The sequence below is a fragment of the Mustela lutreola genome, chromosome 6, assembly GCF_030435805.1.
Source record: "Mustela lutreola isolate mMusLut2 chromosome 6, mMusLut2.pri, whole genome shotgun sequence".
Lineage (NCBI taxonomy): Eukaryota > Metazoa > Chordata > Mammalia > Carnivora > Mustelidae > Mustela > Mustela lutreola.
This window is the reverse complement of record NC_081295.1, coordinates 116,753,827-116,771,676: the sequence shown is the minus strand read 5'-3', so window position 1 is coordinate 116,771,676 and position 17,850 is coordinate 116,753,827. Positions and strand designations below refer to the sequence as shown.

At 41.5% G+C, this 17,850-nt stretch overlaps 1 pseudogene; it reads right to left on the bottom strand.

Annotated features, from left to right (window-relative positions):
* Positions 1–15,520: 15,520 nt before the first annotated feature.
* Positions 15,521–17,424, bottom strand: LOC131834665 (endonuclease III-like protein 1; annotated as a pseudogene).
* Positions 17,425–17,850: the final 426 nt, after the last annotated feature.

Genomic DNA, 17,850 nt, shown 5'->3' with positions numbered 1-17,850 from the left:
CTTATTCTATAATAGAGAACTCATATCTGGAAGTTCCTCAGAGATGTGAGGGCCAAAGGAGACATCTTCTTTAAAGCTGCATCATAAAAACATAGGCAACAACAATGTTTCACAAATTAGGTGGGCACAAGGTCAAACACTGTCTCAGTTCTACGTAGGTTTTGTGGCTTGGAAACTTCTTTTAGAGGCATCATATTTTTCCTAACACTTACCTAAAAGGACATACCTAAGGTTTGGAAATCAGTAGGGAGCATCCATTCCTGAGGACTTTCCAGTACTTTGTGGTTCTGGTCAAGATGTCAAAAGCACTGTGCCGTGTATCCTCTTGGTCTGATCCCAGGCTTCGCAAAAGAAGATTCCTGAGATCCAGGTTCAGATACTGATTAACCACAGGTTTTGGGGGAAGCACATTAAATGCTTGGGTTTCAATTTCCATCTCTGTGACGTGTCAACATCAATCTGCTCCATGGAGAAGAGGTTGTGTGTCCCACAGAGCAAGGCCGGACTGTTGCTTTCACTACACATTTTAGTCTCAGAAACTACCTGGCAGAAGCACAGAGCAAAAAAAAGCTCTGCCTTTTAGCATGGATTATCAGTTCTTTAAGATACTTGTCAGAAATTAGACCTATCATGTCAGTTTTTTCAGGAATGAGTCATATTTGCGGTAGGGCTTCTGTTTCAGTTTTGCAGGCCTCTGCTAAATGTCTATGCTCCAAAAGTTATCAAGACCTGTAACCTTCTTTCATCTTTCCAAGAAGAATTTTACAGCTTATTTTTTTCTTTTCCTCATAAGCCAGACATTAGATGTCTGTTGCTTGCACATATTATTTAAATAAATACACAAATTGCATTCAGTATTAACAATTGGAAAAGTGTCTTTGAAATGTAGTGAAAGCATTTGGATAGTCCTCAAAGAATTAGGCTAAATATAATAATTTTTTCTTAGCCCTGAACTGTATTACTTCACGATCAAACATTATTTGTGAGAAATAAGAAGTGAATACAAATGTTCTAAATGCATTTAAATTGCTGAAATATTATCTAGGATTAAGAGAATCAAATGAAATTTTCATTATATTTTAAAATAAGCATTTTAATGGCATGTGAGGTGATGATATAAGAAAAATATTACCATGATTACTTGTGTGAGGGAAATATTACAATGGACAATAGTAGATTGTTCTAATCAGTCATGCTTATTTTATGGAGATAAATATGAAAAATAAAGAAATTTATTCTAAATAATATAATCCACTCCCAAAGATCAGTTATGACTGTTATATCTTGGGCACTTTCATTACATTATAACTAGATAACTAAATAAGTGCTTATTAGAGCGAACTCTACTGGTCAGACTCTGTCATATGGAGAATATACCACCTCTTCAGAAATTCCCGATTACAGAAATTCTTAGACGTTTTAGAAGAGAATGATTATTAAAGAAACCAGGTAGCTGGACTGGATTAGTCAAGATGGCGGAAAAGTAGCAGGCTGAGACTACTTCAGCTAGCCGGAGATCAGCTAGATAGCTTATCTAAAGATTGTAAACACCTGAAAATCCATCGGCAGATCGAAGAGAAGAAGAACAGCAATTCTGGAAACAGAAAAACAACCACTTTCTGAAAGGTAGGACCGGCGGAGAAGTGAATCCAAAGCGACGGGAAGATAGACCCCGGGGGGAGGGGCCGGCTCATGGCAAGCGGCGGAGCAACTGCGCACAAAATCAGGACTTTTAAAAGTCTGTTCCGCTGAGGGACATCGCTCCAGAGGCTACACGGGGCAAAGCCCACACGGGGTCAGCGTGGCCTCAGGTCCTGCAGGGTCACAGAAGGATTGGGGGTGTCTGAGTGTCGCAGAGCTCGCGGGTATTGGAACAGGAAAGCCGGCTACAGAGACAGAGCCAACAGTAAGCTCGCAGCTCAGTGTTACCTTGAACCGGTCACAGCCTCGGTGAGCTCGGACTGCGGCCAGAGGTCAGGCAGACGGGAGTAACTGGCGCTGTTCTCTGAGGGCGCACTGAGGAGTGCGGCCCTGGGCTCTCGGCTCCTCCAGGCCGGAGACCAGGAGGCCGCCATTTGTATTCCCGTCCTCCGGAACTCTACAGAAAGCGCTCAGGGAACAAAAGCTCCTGAAAGCAAACCCGAGCGGATCACTCACCCCGACCCCGGGTAAGGGCGGTGTAATTCCGCCTGGGGCAAAGACACTTGAGAATCACTACAACAGGCCCCTCCCCCAGAAGATCAACAAGAAATCCAGCCGAGACCAAGTTCACCTACCAAGGAATGCGGTTTCAATACCAACGAGAGCAGCAGAATTCTAGAAGAGGAGAAAGCAAAGCAAGGAACTCATGGCTTTTTCCCTGTGATTTTTTTTAGTCTTGCAGTTAATTTACTTTTTTTCTTTTTCATTTTTTTTTTTTTCTCGCCTTCGGGTAAATTTTTTTTTTAACTGTTACCTTTTTCTTTTTTAATGATTTTTTACTAGTTTATCTAATATATATATTTTTTCTTTTTTATATTTTTCATAGGTGTTTTCTTTTTTTAAAATTCTTTTCTTTTTTTTTTCTCTTTTTTCTTTTTTTTTTTCTTTCTTCCTTTTTGAACCTCTTTTTATCCCCTTTCTCCCCCCTCACGATTTTGGATCTCTTCTAATTTGGTTAAAGCATATTTTCCTGGGGTTGTTGCCACCCTTTTAGTATTTTACTTGCCCCTTCATATACTCTTATCTGGACAAAATGACAAGACGGAAAAATTCAACACAAAAAAAAGAACAAGAGGCAGTACCGAAGGCTAGGAACCTAATCAATACAGACATTGTTAATATGTCAGATCTAGAGTTCAGAATGACAATTCTCAAGGTTCTAGCCGGGCTCGAAAAAGGCATGGAAGATATTAGAGAAACCCTCTTGAGAGATATAAAAGCCTTTTCTGGAGAAATAAAAGAACTAAAGTCTAACCAAGTTGAAATCAAAAAAGCTATTAATGAGGTGCAATCAAAAATGGAGGCTCTCACTGCTAGGATAAATGAGGCATAAGAAAGAATTAGTGATATAGAAGAAAAAAATGACAGAGAATAAAGAAGCTGAGCAAAAGAGGGACAAACAGCTACTAGACCACGAGGGGAGAATTCGAGAGATAAGTGACACCATAAGATGAAACAACATTAGAATAATTGGGATTCCAGAAGAAGAAGAAAGAGAGAGGGGAGCAGAAGGTATACGAGAGAGAATTATTGGGGAGAATTTCCCCAATATGGCAAAGGGAACGAGCATCAAAATTCAGGAGGTTCAGAGAATGCCCCTCAAAATCAATAAGAATAGGCCCACACCCTGTCACCTAATAGTAAAATTTACAAGTCTCAGTGACAAAGAGAAAATCCTGAAAGCAGCCCGGGAAAAGAAGTCTGTAACATACAATGGTAAACATATTAGATTGGCAGCTGACTTATCCACAGAGACCTGGCAGGCCAGAAAGAGCTGGCATGATATTTTCAGAGCACTAAATGAGAAAAACATGCAGCCCAGAATACTATATCCAGCTAGGCTATCATTGAAAATAGGAGAGATTAAAAGCTTCCAGGACAAACAACAACTGAAAGAATTTGCAAACACCAAACCAGCTCTACAGGAAATCTTGAAAGGGGTCCTCTAAGCAAAGAGAGAGCCTACAAGTGGTAGATCAGAAAGGAACAGAGACCATATACAGTAACAGCCACCTTACAGGCAATACAATGGCCCTAAATTCATATCTCGCAATAGTTACCCTGAACGTTAATGGGCTAAATGCCCCTGTCAAAAGACACAGGGTATCAGAATGGATAAAAAACAAAACCCATCTATATGTTGCCTCCAAGAAACACATTTTAAGCACGAAGACACCTCCAGATTTAAAGTGAGGGGGTGGAAAAGAATTTACCATGCTAATGGACATCAGAAGAAAGCAGGAGTGGCAATCCTAATATCAGATCAATTAGATTTTAAGCCAAAGACTATAATAAGAGATGAGGTAGGACACTATATCATACTCAAAGGGTCTGTCCAACAAGAACATCTAACAATTTTAAATATCTATGCCCCCAACGTGGGAGCAGCCAACTATATAAAGCAATTAATAACAAAATCAAAGAAACACATCAACAATAATACAAAAATACTAGGGGACTTTAACACTCCCCTCACTGAAATGGAGAGATCATCCAAGCAAAAGATCAGCAAGGAAATAAAGGCCTTAAACGACACACTGGACCAGATGGACATCACAGATATATTCAGAACATTTCATCCCAAAGCAACAGAATACACATTATTTTCTAGTGCACATGGAACATTCTCCAGAATGGATCACATCCTCGGTCCTATATCAGGACTCAACCGGTATCAAAAGATTGGGATCGTTCCCTGCATATTTTCAGACCACAATGCTCTAAAGCTAGAACTCAACCACAAAAGGAAGTTTGAAAAGAACCAAAATACATGGAGACTAAACAGCATCCTTCTAAAGAATGAATGGGTCAACCGGGAAATTAAAGAAGAATTGAAAAAAATCATGGAAACAAATGATAATGAAAATACAATGGTTCAAAATCTGTGGGACACAACAAAGGCAGTCCTGAGAGGAAAATATATAGTGGTACAAGCCTTTCTCAAGAAACAAGAAAGGTCTCAGGTACACAACCTAACCCTACACCTAAAGGAGCTGGAGAAACAACAAGAAAGAAACCCTAAGCCCAGCAGGAGAAGAGAAATCATAAAGATCAGAGCGGAAATCAATGAAATAGAAACCAAAAAAACAATAGAACAAATCAATGAAAGTAGGATCTGGTTCTTTGAAAGAATTAATAAAATTGATAAACCCCTGGCCCGACTTATCAAAAAGAAAAGAGAAAGGACCCAAATAAATAAAATCATGAATGAAAGAGGAGAGATCACAACTAACACCAAAGAAATACAAACTATTATAAGAACATACTATGAGCAACTTTACAGCAATAAATTTGACAATCTGGAAGAAATGGATGCATTCCTAGAAACATATAAACTACCACAACTGAACCAGGAAGAAATAGAAAGCCTGAACAGACCCATAACCAGTAATGAGATTGAAACAGTCATTAAAAATCTCCAAACAAATAAAAGCCCAGGGCCAGACGGCTTCCCGCGGGAATTCTACCAAACATTTAAAGAAGAACTATTTCCTATTCTCCTAAAACTGTTCCAAAAAATAGTAATGGAAGGAAAACTTCCAAACTCATTTTATGAGGCCAGCATCACCTGGATCCCAAAACCAGACAAGGATCCCACCAAAAAAGAGAGCTATAGACCAATATCCTTGATGAATACAGATGCGTAAATACTCAACAAAATACTAGCCAATAGGATTCAACAGTACATTAAAAAGATTATTCACCACGACCAAGTGGGATTTATTCCAGGGCTGCAAGTTTGGTTCAACATCCGCAAATCAGTCAATGTGATACAACACATCAATAAAAGAAAGAACAAGAACCATATGATACTCTCAATAGATGCTGAAAAAGCATTTGACAAAGTACAGCATCCCTTCCTGATCAAAACTCTTCAAAGTGTAGGGATAGAGGGCACATACCTCAATATCATCAAAGCCATCTATGAAAAACCCACCGCAAATATCATTCTCAATGGAGAAAAACTGAAAGCTTTTCTGCTAAGGTCAGGAACACGGCAGGGATGTCCATTATCACCACTGCTATTCAACATAGTACTAGAGGTCCTAGCCTCAGCAATCAGACAACAAAAGGAAATTAAAGGCATCCAAATCGGCAAAGAAGAAGTCAAATTATCACTCTTCGCAGATGATATGATACTATATGTGGAAAACCCAAAAGACTCCACTCCAAAACTGCTAGAACTTATACAGGAATTCAGTAAAGTGTCAGGATATAAAATCAATGCACAGAAATCAGTTGCATTTCTCTACACCAACAGCAAGACAGAAGAAAGGGAAATTAAGGAGTCAATCCCATTTACAATTGCACCCAAAACCATAAGATACCTAGGAATAAACCTAACCAAAGAGACACAGAATCTATACTCAGAAAACTATAAAGTTCTCATGAAAGAAATTGAGGAATACACAAAGAAATGGAAAAATGTTCCATGTTCCTGGATTGGAAGAATAAATATTGTGAAAATGTCTATGCTACCTAAAGCAATCTACACATTTAATGCAATTCCTATCAAAGTACCATCCATCTTTTTCAAAGAAATGGAACAAATAATCCTAAAATTTATATGGAACCAGAAAATACCTCGAATAGCCAAAGGGATATTAAAAAAGAAAGCCAACGTTGGTGGCATCACAATTCCGGACTTCAAGCTCTATTACAAAGCTGTCATCATCAAGACAGCATGGTTCTGGCACAAAAACAGACCCATAGATCAATGGAACAGAATAGAGAGCCCAGAAATAGACCCTCAACTCTATGGTCAACTCATCTTTGACAAAGCAGGAAAGAATGTCCAATGGAAAAAAGACAGTCTCTTCAATAAATGGTGCTGGGAAAATTGGACAGCCACATGCAGAAAAATGAAATTGGACCATTTCCTTACACCACACACAAAAATAGACTCAAAATGGATGAAGGACCTCAATGTGCGAAAGGAATCCATCAAAATCCTTGAGGAGAACACAGGCAGCAACCTCTTCGACCTCAGCCGCAGCAACATCTTCCTAGGAACATTGCCAAAGGCAAGGGAAGCAAGGGCAAAAATGAACTATTGGGATTTCATCAAGATCAAAAGCTTTTGCACAGCAAAGGAAACAGTTAACAAAATCAAAAGACAACTGACAGAATGGGAGAAGATATTTGCAAACGACATAACAGATAAAGGACTAGTGTCCAGAATCTATAAAGAACTTAGCAAACTCAACACCCAAAGAACAAATAATCCAATCAAGAAATGGGCAGAGGACATGAACAGACATTTCTGCAAAGAAGACATCCAGATGGCCAACAGACACATAAAAAAGTGCTCCATATCACTTGGCATCAGGGAAATACAAATCAAAACCACAATGCGATATCACCTCACACCAGTCAGAATGGCTAAAATCAACAAGTCAGGAAATGACAGATGCTGGCGAGGATGCGGAGAAAGGGGAACCCTCCTACACTGTTGGTGGGAATGCAAGCTGGTGCAACCTCTCTGGAAAACAGCATGGAGGTTCCTCAAAATGTTGAAAATAGAACTGCCCTATTACCCAGCAATTGCACTATTGGGTATTTACCCTAAAGATACAAACGTAGTGATCCAAAGGGGCACGTGCACCCGAATGTTTATAGCAGCAATGTCCACAATAGCCAAACTATGGAAAGAACCTAGATGTCCATCAACAGATGAATGGATCAAGAAGATGTGGTATATATACACAATGGAATACTATGCAGCCATCAAAAGAAATGAAATCTTGCCATTTGCGACAACATGGATGGAACTAGAGCGTATCATGCTTAGCGAAATAAGTCCAGCGGAGAAAGACAACTATCATATGATCTCCCTGATATGAGGAAGTGGTGATGCAACATGGGGGCTTAAGTGGGTACGAGAAGAATAAATGAAAGAAAATGGGATTGGGAGGGAGACAAACCATAAGTGACTCTTAATCTCACAAAACAAACTGAGGATTGCTGGGTGGAGGGGGTTTGGGAGAAGGGGGTGGGATTATGGACATTGGGGAGGGTATGTGCTTTGGTGAGTGCTGTGAAGTGTGTAAACCTGGTGATTCACAGACCTGTACCCCTGGGGATAAAAATATATGTTTATAAAAAGTAAAAAATTATAAAAAAAAAAAAAAAGAAAAGAAACCAGGTAGCCAAATGTATTTAAAATAATGTAACATAACCCCCGATGACTTCTGAAAATTAAAAGCCAAATGTCTTATTAAACTATACTATGGAGTCAGCCTATTCAAAAGAGTGGCATGGAAAACCTACTTAGAAGGATGCAGGTTTTTTCCTTAAAATTGAAACACCCTAAGTGCAGATGCACGGGGGTCAATCATCTCTCTTCCCTATTTAGAAAGATGAGTTAGGGAGTTTTTGTAAGGTGAGGTTGTCATGTAGTTGTTGGAGGAGAAATTCAGAACTAGAAGGATAGATAAGGGGCTGGCATATATCATGGTCTGCCTTATACACTGACTAGACAGGTGAGAAAAATCAGAAAAGACATAACATGGCCCCTTTGATCAGGGGTCAGCAACCTTCCCTGTATAGGGCCAGACAGAGAATATTTTTGGTGCTGTGGGTCATCACAGTTTCCCTTGTAACTACTCAACTCTGCCACATAGCAAGAAAGCAGACATAGACAATATGTAAATGAATAAACATGACTTTATTCTAATATAACTTCATTTATGGATATCGAAATTTAACCTTTATATCACTTTCTTGTGCATTAAATATTCTTCTTTTGACTTGTCTTTAACTACTTAAAATTGTAAAACCATTCTTAGTCTGTGGACCACGCAAAAACATAGAGAGGAGAAGGGAGTTTGGGGAAATTGGAAGGGAAGGTGAACCATGAGAGACTATGGACTCTGAAAAACACTCTGAGGGTTTTGAAGGGGCAGGGGGGTGGGAGGTTGGGGGAACCAGGTGGTGGGTATTAGAGAGGGCACGGACTGCATGGAGCACTGGGTGTGGTGCAAAAATAATGAATACTGTTATGCTGAAAATAAATAAAAAATAATTTTAAAAAAATCTTAAAAAAAAAACAAACAAACAGGCAGCAGGCCAGTTTGGGCCTATAGGCCGTGGTTGCCAACCATGGTTGCATTAAATGAATGGATGGTTTCTTGTCTGGATGGAAAAAGAAGGCTTTGAACAGACATGACCTGGGGAGCACCCACATGGCACATCTCAATGCCTGTGGCAGACACCACCTGGGCAGATCACAACCAGTTCTGTTTGGACCAGGACTCAGGGACACTGTGGGTACTGCATAGTGGCAAGCAGTGAAAACACAACTCTTCTAAAGTCTGAAGACTGGTTTGTTGTGTAGGTCTTCATAGTCAATGCCTGTCTTTCCCCAAAGCCTGGAAACTCAGGAAGCCCAGGGCTCTGTCAATCACATTCACTGCTCTCCGCCAATGCTTAGATCTGCTGGGCACATAGTAACTATCCTTACATATTAGATGAACTTAACTGAACAGGGACTTCAAAGGGACCCATGGAGGGCCCAAAATATTCCAAATGCATCAATTCAGCTGCTGTATGATAATGATTCTGATGTGGAAAGAAAAAAACAAAATAAGAGCTGTGGCAGACATGGCTGCTTATTTACTTAACTAGCTAAAAACACATAACAGCTCTGAGTGACTTTGACAGCTCACTAAGAGGTCAAAAGTACATTATGTAGAGGCAGGTCTCTGTCTTTTAACAGGACTTCATAAAGTTGCTGCGAATATATAAAGTTCCCTATAAACTTTAGCCGATACATAAAGAACACCACCAGAATGAGGCCTAATGAAATGTGTCTGCTTCAGCTTGAGTACAGAAGCTCGGCTCGTTCTCTGCCACTGAATCAAATTAGGAGCAGATGGTAATTGGGACCAGATGAAATTTCAAAGGGAAGAGACGCAGGACATTCCAAAGTGCACACTAAACTTTTTTCCACAAAAATAATGTCAATAATAAAGACATCGTATTCACCAAACTTACACACTGGATTACCTCAAAAGTGAAGCAATTCATTTTTACAGATTGACATCATTACATATTTGGGGAAAAATTAATAATAATCAGAAGACATGCAACTTATGAACAAGAGGTGAGTTCTAGACTGTGTACCAGCATACAGATGTTTGGGGGCTTACCATGGAACTCCATGGGATGTTTTTTTGGGGGGAGGGGGGCCATGACGGCACACATTCCCACACTTAAATTAGGCTCTAGAGGGAAGGCAACTCCACCTCAGATTGCGACTCAAAATGGGGTGAGTGTGCTAGAGAACACCTGAGGTAGTCTTCTGGACAGTCTCAGGACTGCTCAGTGCTAAAACAAAAAACCAGATGTCCATGACCTCTCTTGCTACCATACTTGTAGCTTCTGGTCCAGGTTATCATTGAACCTACATTATCTGATTGTTGGGGCCACAGAAAGAATGCAGACTTGATGCTGTGGAGGCCCTGAGGGGGACATTAGGTGGAAAGGAGACCCGGGCAAGAACCCTGAAGAGGTGAGGAGGGGGTACAGGAGACTCGAACATCTATGCGGACAGACCAGCCAGTAACCCAGCCTGACGGGTCCTACATCATCTCATTTTAGAGTCCATTATGGCAAATCCAGGGCACTACGTGCCACCCTGTAGAGCTTATTACGGGAAATACTTCTGCCATCAGAAATACGATAGTCTGACATTCTGTCCTTTTGCCTCATGCCCCGTCCTTCTAGCTTATATGTCCCTGTGCATTTTGCTACTCCACATCATCCACTTTCCACTTCTTGCCTCTCCAGCAAGGCCTTCTTCTTCCTTCCCTCACTCTCCAAGGAAGAACTGATGGCTTGTTGGGAAACCAACATATGAAAAGCACCAGTGCAGCTTAGGAAATAGAGTCCATGGCACTGGAACAGCGTTATCTCATGACATGTGGTAGCTGCAGTTGTGGTGAGCACAGCACCGCATAGAGCGCTACACCTGACACTAATGTGATCTTGCATCAGCCCCTCTTCAATTCAAAAAACAAAACAAAACAAAACAGGCTCCAGTACAGGTGGATGACCCCATCTAATCCCGTTCAGTCCTTCCTGCCTGGCAAAATCTTGTCTCTCTGCCTCTTTTAGAAATGCCTTTCTGTATGTAAAAGATTATTGTTGCATTAAATCTCCCATGTCAAAACTGAGTCTACTCACACCTGAGTCTACTGATGCCACATGAAATTCAGCCCCAGCACTACCTGGAAATCATTCATTCACTCCACCAATACTTATCCAAGACTTACTAGCTTGAACAAAATAAATGGAGTTAGGTCACTATTTCCTTAGTACATTCTCTCCTCAGTGTACTCAGATGTAATTTATCTTATATTAAACGTTATCTGACAGAGAGCAGGAGCACAATCAGAGGGAGTGGCAGAGGGAGAGGGAGAAGCAGGCTCCCTGCTTGGGGAGCCTCAATCCCAGGACACCAGGGTCATCACCTGAACTGAAGACAAATTCTTAACGGACTGAGACACCCAGGTGGCCCTCAGATCTATTTCAGATTTCCTTTACTTCCCTCAAACATAGACCATCTTCGCTTGCTCAGCAGATGTGCTGGACCAGAGCTCACAGAGGACCAAGAAAGCAGTGACCGAGGCTCTCACAAAACAAAACAAAACAAACCCAAATCCCGCCCCCAAAATCTCCCCATTGTTATTTTTCCTCTTCCTTCCTGTTATAGGGAAAGAGGTTTCCTTCCCAATCTCAAAGGAAGTATACTTTCTGAAATGTCTTTATTGAGACAGAGTTAACTTCTAGTCTTGATGGACTGATCCACCCTTGCCAGGTCTCCTTCTGACCCCTCCTCCCTGTCCTTAGGAGGCACCCAACCTCTTTTTTTTTATGGTTTGACTACATCTTTTTTTATTTAAAGTTTTTACTACAGAAACATGTCCAAGAGCACATATAACAACATAACGTCCCACATATCCGCCACCCAACTTGCACGATTATCATTGGGCGGGTGTGATACACTGGGATTAAAGTCCAAAAGCCCCTTTGACACATCTTGCCATCCATCTCTGAGACATATGCTCTGTGTCCACGTCAAAGCTCTCACATTTCTTTGATATTTATCATCTGTGCTGCACACTTATTCACAACAGGTGTATGCAGCATTGGTGTCGAAAAGGCATTGGGCTTTAGAGGCTGTTGGCCATCAATTCTGTTCTGCCTTCGTTTTTGGTTTTTTTTTTTTTTTTTTTTTTTTGGCTGTACTTTTTTTTTTAATTTTTTATTTTTTATAAACATATATTTTTATCCCCAGGGGTACAGGTCTGTGAATCACCAGGTTTACACACTTCAGAGCACTCACCAAAGCACATACCCTCCCCAATGCCTCTATTGAAAATCAAGGAATTATACACATTAAATGGGTAGATTGTATGGTATGTGACCTGTATTTCAATAAAGCTGTTAAAACAAGTAAAGGGTTTAAAAACAAGTGCTTAAGGATGACAAGAAGGGGAGCATAAAGAACAAAAGCTGTCAATACATTTTTGGAAGATGTGTTGGAGGAGTGGAAATCTGACTAGCAGAGCAAAGGAAGTGCCGGCAAGTCAATGGCACGGCAAAACCCAGGAGAAGAGCAACCTGGTGGCACCAGAGAAAAATGATATTAGGGGTTCTGTGTTCGTAAACATGTAGAATTTTTGTTCTTTGTTGTTTGCTTATATTGCATATAATTTCTAATTTCTTTTAATGGGGGCACTCTTTGCCCATTTTGTAAAACCTTGTTGAAATGTTACCATGTTTCCAGTGTGCAGAGAGGATCCCAGGTTTCCTGCATAGGACAGAACCTGAGACAGCTGTTTTAAAGTTGGCATTGCACACATCTGGGCTCGGAGTATGGTGGAGGCACTAGCTTCTGGAATCAAAGTCATTAATATCAAAGGTTGGGTTAAATTCATTTTTAAAATGTATTTGAAAATAAAGTTGTGGAAATGTTGGTATAGATGGTAAAGCCATATACCCTTTATCCAGATGTACCTGTTATGATTTTGACATGTTTACAATCTCTCTCGCCCTCCCTCCTTCCCCTTGTTTCTATATAGGAAGACATATATATGCCTACGAAAACTGTGCATACATTCTTGAGTATTTGAGAATATATTTCATTCATCCCGCACTTTCTCCATGAATATTTCATTGTGTATTTCTTAGGAAAAAGAACATTCTCTGACACCACAGTTATCTCCTTCGGTAACTGTCATATGGACATAAAATTTTTAACTAATTTCCCACTCACATTCCATTTTGATCAATTTATTAAGTAATGTCCTGCATGTGTGTGTGTGTGTGTAAATCTCTTTACAGGATTGAGTCTTGGATGAAATACTCCATCCTGTTGCTGTGTATCTTTAGTTTCCTTTAATCTGGATCAATTTCTCAGCCTCTTTTAGAACAAGGCCAGGTTTGAAAATAAATTCATTGTGCCATATTTATTACTCCTTCTCACCTGGAAATTTTGGGGGTGGAACTTACCTCGCTCAGACTTTAAAGGATGTTTTTATAGTTGTGAGTCCTAGGGGCATTAGGGACAGTTAAGACCACATTTTCTATTTAAAAACAATTCCAGAAACTCAAAGATATGTGGAAGCATTTTTCTTAACAGACATACATACATCATGCACTCAAGGGAGGGTATGTGAAGTGGGGTGGTCTCAAAGTGTACCTTCCTTAGGAAGAGATAGTGGTGAAGCTTTAGAAGCAGGATAAAGGAGGGAAAATAGGAACTGTCATTACAGGCAAACCCTCTTCAAATGGCAGGGAAAGGATTGGGTGTCTAGGGCCAAGACAGACTCATCAGCAAGGGAATGTAGGCGAGTCAAGTAAGGAAATGATACAGGGCTTGATTTCAACAGTTCATAATCTAGGGCACCTGGGTGGCTCAGTGGGTTAAGCCGCTGCCTTCGGCTCAGGTCATGATCTCAGGGTCCTGGGATCGAGTCCCGCATCGGACTCTCTGCTCAGCAGGGAGCCTGCTTCCCACTCTCTCTCTCTGCCTGCCTCTCTGTCTACTGTGATCTCTCTCTGTCAAATAAATAAATAAAATCTTTAAAAAAAAAAAACAGTTAATAATCTAAATAATGAAGCTGTAAGAGTGCCAACTATTAAATGACTACGTAGCATGGGGAGAAGAAATAAATACATATAGCCATCAAAAAATGACATTATCGTTTAAAATTGGTAGAGATGACAATAAGGTATTTTGGTGAAAAGGTAGAAGGCATGTGGGAAAAATACTTTTCTTGGAAGAAATAAACATAATTGTCATTCAAAAACAAACAAAAAAAAAACTTGCCACCATGGTATAGACAATGTGGATACTCTCAGCCATGCAGCTGCTCTAATTTTAAAACTAAGATGGCTTTTTAGGATATCACTTATTATTTAAAATAGAGGTGTTGAGAAACTTGGGGATTTCATCATCACTGCTCTACGGGTTACAGCTGAGTGAGGCACTTACCCTCTCCGAGCTTCAGTTTTGTTCTTTCATAATAGAGACCCAGGAATACCTGAGCTGCTTACATCACAGGGTGATTGTGAGGTGCCTCCCAGTAAACTTCTTGAAAAAGTAGCAAATCATTTACACTTACTATTAGTGTAGGAGGAGAAGTGCTGGGAAGCTCCCCTACTGAACTTCAGTAGAGGTAATATTTGCTGAAATTAAAGTTATACCTTTCAGGTCTTGTTTCCTTAAGTTTTGAAAGCACGTCTACTGGGTTCTGAGAAAAGTTCTAACTCAAGGCACATAAATGTACATAAGGATATCTGACCCACATATGCCCTTTTAAAAGAGAAAAGCCGTTCTTCGACTATCTTCTCAGAGAGTCAATAATTTCTACCAGATAATCACAGAGATTAGACACGCAGAGTGGCCTTTCTAAGGAGCACGGTGTGTGTGAGCATTTGTGACCCATTGTACCTGTTACTTTGTTCCTGTGTTCCAGAGATTACCTGCCAATTCACAAATGTGGCAGGATACCTGTCCTGTATCCTGTGTAACCCTCACCCTGCTGTTCCCTAGAACAGCTCCATGAGCTCCTTAAGAACAGAGACCAGGACTTAACAGGTGTTTGTGTCTCTGGCTTTCAATGTAACCATTTATAAAATGAAAATATGGCTGAAAATGCATGTCAGGTTGAGAAAGACGTGGTGCCTCTTGGCAGGTCTGATCTTCCAGGCAGGTGACCTGTTCGTGCAGAACTGAAAGGAGACTCTGCTGGGCCAGGCGGAAGGCTGTCCTACCCTTTCACAGATGACCAAGTTCATAATGCTAGGCCAGGGGTGTCTAATAAAGGGCATCCCAGTTTAAGAACGACATGAGAAGTTAGGAGGCAGTTCAGAGGAGAGCTGTCCTGAAGATAAAAGTGTTTAGAAAAGATGGAGCAAGTGTGGAGGGAAATACCAGGATTATTTGAATCTGACAAAAAGGAACCTTGAAAAACTCTCACAGGGAGTTGATTTTCAAGCATATATGTGGGGATGATAATATAGGGTGGAGCATCTCAACCACTTTTCCTGGAAAGGCAATCCTAGGAAAGGATATACATGGCCCACAAGGGCAATCAGGTAAGGCTCTTCCAGACTACATTCTGCAGGAAGGCTGTGACCCTCCTGGGACCCACCCTGCCACCAGAGGAGGGGATCAATGGCTTACTTAGCAGCCTGTCACCTATCCAGGCCTTTGGGGAGTTTAGGAACTGTATGTATGTGCTCCTCCCCCAAATTCACATGTTGAAACTCTAATCGCATTTTTTTTTTTTTTTAAACAATTCCCAAGTTTTATTAGAAACAGGCTGTGGCTCCCCCAGCAAAGGCTCAGGGTCGGCTGGTGCATGGCGTCCAGGCCCAGACTTCACGGCCCGCCGCGGCTCCGTGCGGCTGGGCACAGGCTTCGGTTGAGGCAGGCGTGGAAACGCGGGCAGACGGGCATACATGTCTGCTGGCCAAATCCCACCCACAGTCTGTTGATCTCACTCCAAAGCTCCCGGGGCAGCAAGGCCTCCAGCGCCCCCACGGGTCTTCTCCAGGGACTTGGTCACAGTCTTGGCCCACCCGAGTCTGTTGGCGATTCTGTGCACATGCGTGTCCACCGCAATGCCAGACATGGCGCCCCAGGCCACCGCCATGGCCAAGTGCGCCACCTTGGGCCCAACGCACGGCAGTGCCACCAGCTCTGCCACTGAAGATGGGATGTCCCTGCCATAACGCTGCTGCAAGATGGCACTGCTCTTGGGAGGTGATTAGGTCATGAGGGTGGGGCCCTCATGAATGAGTTAGTAGCCTTAGAAAAGAGACCCCAGAAACCTCTCACCCACTTTTTCTGCCACATCAGGTTGCAGGGAGAAGATGCGCCTGTGAACCAGGAGGAAGGTCTCAACAGGCACGGAATCTGCTATGCCTTGATCTTGGAAGTCCCATTCTCCAGAACTATGAAAAGTATATGCGTGTCATTTAAGCCACCCCGTCTATGGCATTTGTTACAGGGCTGCAACTCACTGAGAAGGGATTTGTACACCTATGAGGGTATTGAGGTACAGAACACAGTAATTTAGTTTGAGTAAGTACAACTGGGGTCAACATTTTATGAAAGGATGAAATAAAAGGAGAAAACACTTTATTCTTCAATATGAAGTATACTGGATTGTTTTGTCTAAGGGTGTGTGTGTGAGTGTGTGTGTGTTAGATAGTCCCCAAAAACTTTATGCAGTTTAACTTCACTAACGTTAGGAATACAAGTGCTACAGGGATACCCCCAAGACCATTTGAAGTTTTAATTCCTTACATTTATTTTCTATTGATTTTAGTTAGGGGATTATTGAATAACACATTGATTTTAATTGTGTCAGCCTCATTGACTGAAGATACTAAAGGCTGAATAAAACAAAAACTGAAATGTGCCGTGCAACATGTAAAAAACTAAATGTGAAAGAACTTTACGGTCTCTCTCTCGGTTCATACAAGGCAAACATTTTCTTTTAAAGGTTTTATTTATTTGACAGAAAGCACACAAGCAGAGAAGCTGCAGGCAGAGGGAGTGGGGGAAGCAGGCTCCCTGTGGAGCAAGGAGCCAGATGTGGAGCTTGATCCCAGCACCCTGAGATATTGTCCTGAGCTGAGGGCAGTTACTTAACTGACAGAGCCATCCAGGTGTCCCAGGCAAACACATTACATATGAAAGATGTGTCTGAGGACCTATGGGATCCTGAGTATAAATATCAGGGGACAAGCAAAAATTCCAGGTAGCCTTGCAGACATTCAAGGCATGGAACTAGTAAGACCCAAGTCAAGGTCTCAAACACTAAAGGGGGACCCAAGTAATATATGCATAATACATGGAACAAACAGAAAATTTCATAAATTTCATAAGCTAGTGAGTGGGGCAGGGGCTGGGGACACACCTTGTTCAATTGTCACCTACCTCACCCTCAGAAACTCTTTGTGACCCTGCTCTGTGATGTAAGCCTGGGGAGGATATATATTCAGCGTGTGCGCACAGTCTAGGCTGTCTTGTGATTCAGACAATGGACTTCAAACACTGGAGTGTTCTCCCATTTCTGAATGGCGATACTAAACCATGTCTGAGCTTTGGCTCAACATGCCTAGAGACTGATCCCAACATCACCTTCCTGTGTGGGTTGGGATTGCTCCTTCTGTTCCTGTGCTACCTGGTGGGGATTCCATTACCAACTCAGAAAACCAAAACCACCCAAAAGGTAAGAAATATTTGCGGGGGGTGGGAGGCCTCAACATAGATTATTACGGTTTCCATTTCTAATCCCAATTAATCTGTTTTTTAATATTTTGTTTAAGAGAAAGCAAGTGAGCAGAGGTGGGGGGGGGCACGGAGAGAGCTAAGCAGGGAATGCAATGTGGGGATAGATTCCAAGACCCTGGTATCCTGACCTGAGCCCAAAGCAGACACTTAAGCAACTGAACTATCCAGAAGCCCCCAATCCCAAATTTTAAAACGAGTCTGGTAGAATCAGAGAAACACCTAAAACGGGATGTTTTAAAAAACAGACATTCATTCCTCTAGGAAAAGAGGCCTGGTAGGGGACGGGTTAAGGAAGGACTAAGGTTTCTACTTGAAACTCACAATCTCCTGGG